Here is a 3,083-nt window from a genome sequence, read left to right on the forward strand (position 1 = left end):
AAATGGAAGTAGGTACCGCCCATCACTCCAGGTATATCTAATTTGCTGAATTATAAACATTATAGTTGACAAGCTAGAGCTCAATTAAGGTACTAAAGTAATTCGGAAAAGTTCTGAGGGAGAGGACTGTCAGGTAATAACATGATTAAAAGGCTATGTTAATACTTTTAAAAGGCTTTATCTTAAGATTTTTAACCCTGGCCTTTCCTTGAAATTATAGTTCTTAGATTTATAATTTCCATACAGTTTTAAGAATTCTGCAAAGCCAAATGTACAGTAGAGAATGGGAAAATTGAAAAGCAGTATGTTACATGTAGTAGAGAAAAGTCAAACGTATCCGTGCCAATAGCATTTGTAAACTTCGGGTGAAAATTGCTGCCATTAGATACAAGTTTAATGATCTTTGAACCATCTTGTCATTGTGCTTCATACATGGCAGCATTGATGTATTGGTTGTGAGGACCTGATCCAAATGGATATACCAAGAGCAGCAGGGATGTCCTACCTTTGACAAGGACAAAATACTGAAGTTTCAGTCATTGCACCTGACTATCAAAAGTAGGACCAATTTCTATTTGCTCAACCTTGCCAGGGTTGTTAAATCACAGCTACTTCTTTGGCAACTACCAACTATGTTCTTGATATATGTCCCCCCCCCTTTTTTTTCCTACACTTAGTATCAAGATAAGCCCTAGTTCATGCTCTGTGTGCACTCTATTTTGTGGTATGAAGACCTGTGGAAAGGAATTGGAGTTTAAATGATTCTTGGTATAATGGATGGTGAAACTTTAGTGAAAACCGAACTTATTTTCCTGATGGTGGCTGCTTCTGCTCGCAAGTACAAGGTGTGTTTCTGACCCATCTCGTATGTAGCTGAGCCTGTGCAAAACTAGCAAGGAAGGGCTTGGCTCAGACTGGAAAAGGAATTTTTTCTTCCTCATATCACCCTTCTTATTCAAAGCATAATCACCTTTGCTTGTTTTACATTTACAACTTACTTTCTACAAATTTGACCCTCCTTTTAGGACAGTTTTTTTTAATACACAAAATTTACCATCTTAGCCATTTTTTAATAACTTGCTTTATTCTGTTAATACCGTAATTCACTTAACCAATTCCCTATTGATAGGCTTTTCAGTTTCTTGATTGTTTATAACATAGCTATGAAATCCTTACGTATCTATATATATGTCTGATTTCTTCCCCATACGTGGAGTGTTTTGAGTCAGAGGATTTACACATTCTACGTTTTGATAATTCGGGGAGAGTGGGAAGCTGTTCATAGCCATCCTAGGCCTTCATAACCATCCTCTCCTGATTCCTGATTCCTACTTCACCTTCCATCTCAAGTTAGAATTGTTAGTGCCTGAGACAAACAGTTGAATGTCTGCAGCATTTTAAAACTGCACCTCTGATGGTTCCATTGCAGTGTCTTTCCTCATCATTGGCAAACTTCTTAGCCTTCATTATTGTGGTAGTGTTTTACATTCATAGACCATCATCACCACCATCCAGGCATAGCATAAAAACATGAAAGTACCCTGGGCCCATCAGGCTTTCTCAGCCACAATGGTGAACTCTGTGAGCTGGGAATTGAGATCTATAACCCCTTTGTGTGAGAAAAACAACATAAGCCTTTGAATGGTTCAGATTAAAATAAGCCAGGATTTAGCAAAGATTATTTTTCAACATAAATTACATGGGTTGTGTTAAGTAATAAGTTCCATTTATCTCCATGATTAGCTTTTAAGATTGCCAGTCATCTACAGATTAAACTACCTATTTTGATTTTGTTCTCCCTCCTGTCCATGCCTCTTCTAGCCTCGAGTTGATAGTTCCAGGTTCCTTGAATGAATCATGCTCCACAGACCAGCAAAACAGCACCATCTTCTTCCCCAGAGCTGTTGGCTCAGCAAGCAAGAAAGCCAAGCCCTTCCAGTTTAGTATACAGATCTGCAAATGTAGCCAAAGTGGTTGACCAAGGCACAACTGTCAAACTTTATTTGGAGCTTTGGGCTGACTCAAAGCAGATTTTTAATGAGTGAAATGGCCCTAGAGAGAAGCCCTCTCTTGGATTCAAGAGTTTCATGGAGGGAACTTTTTTTTTTTCCTTTAGTTTTAGCAGTTATAAAAGCTTGTGGTTTTTTAAAGATTCAAGTTTTACAAGAGAGTAAAAAGATAAATCTCAGTCCCTCATTTTACTTCCCCAAGGGGAAGAAATTAGAAGTTTTTGTGTGTCCCCTCTCAAATATGTATATTCGGAATTTTCTTACACATACTATACACTGTAGCTTGATTAGCATCACAAAATATATCGGGACTTGCCAGTGATGAAGCAAGGAAGCATGGATTAGAGTAACGTGTGCAGGGCAGCCCATCCAAGATCATGGTCGAGGAAATTCTTGGACCTTTAGGTCTCACCCTTCTATCTTACCTCTGGACAGAGTATTTCCTCCCTTAGCCTGGGCACCATATATATATATCGGTAATTTGCGCCTGTGTGTTAAGATCTAGCTCCAAAAAGTGTGTTCCTGAACGTGTATGAGTGCAGGTGCTCGTAGATCAGTTAACACGCCTCTGTGAATCTTAGTTTATTATTTCTGTGTTATGTTTCTGTGTCAGGATCTCTGGATATGATTTGGTACATGTCACTCGTAGTGTGACGCTGTGTATCACGTTTGGTGTGTGTTCCTGGGTGTGTGAGTGCGCTGTCGTTATCTAGATGTTCCTATTTGATGTCAGTGTGTTTGAAGTAACCGTTGCGGTGTGTAGTAGTCCACGTCTGTGTATCTTTTCTGGGTCTCCTTCCCAGCTCCCCCACTCACTGCATCCCATCATTCTCGAAGGATCGGCGGTTGTGGGGACACTGGCCCAGCTCTACTCCGGTTTTCCTGAGAGAACACGACAGGACTCCCAGTGTTCCCCGCGGCCGCCAGGATACGCCGGAAAGGCTGTTGCGCATGCACATGTGTGCAGCTTGGACGAAGAGAACTTTGAGGTCGCCCTTTCTCTCGCGCGCGCTCTCTGGTGGCCTCGGAGGGCAACGATGACAAAACGAGAGGCGGGGCCGGTGGCGGCGGCGG

This window comes from Balaenoptera acutorostrata, chromosome 2 (assembly GCF_949987535.1).
Source record: "Balaenoptera acutorostrata chromosome 2, mBalAcu1.1, whole genome shotgun sequence".
Lineage (NCBI taxonomy): Eukaryota > Metazoa > Chordata > Mammalia > Artiodactyla > Balaenopteridae > Balaenoptera > Balaenoptera acutorostrata.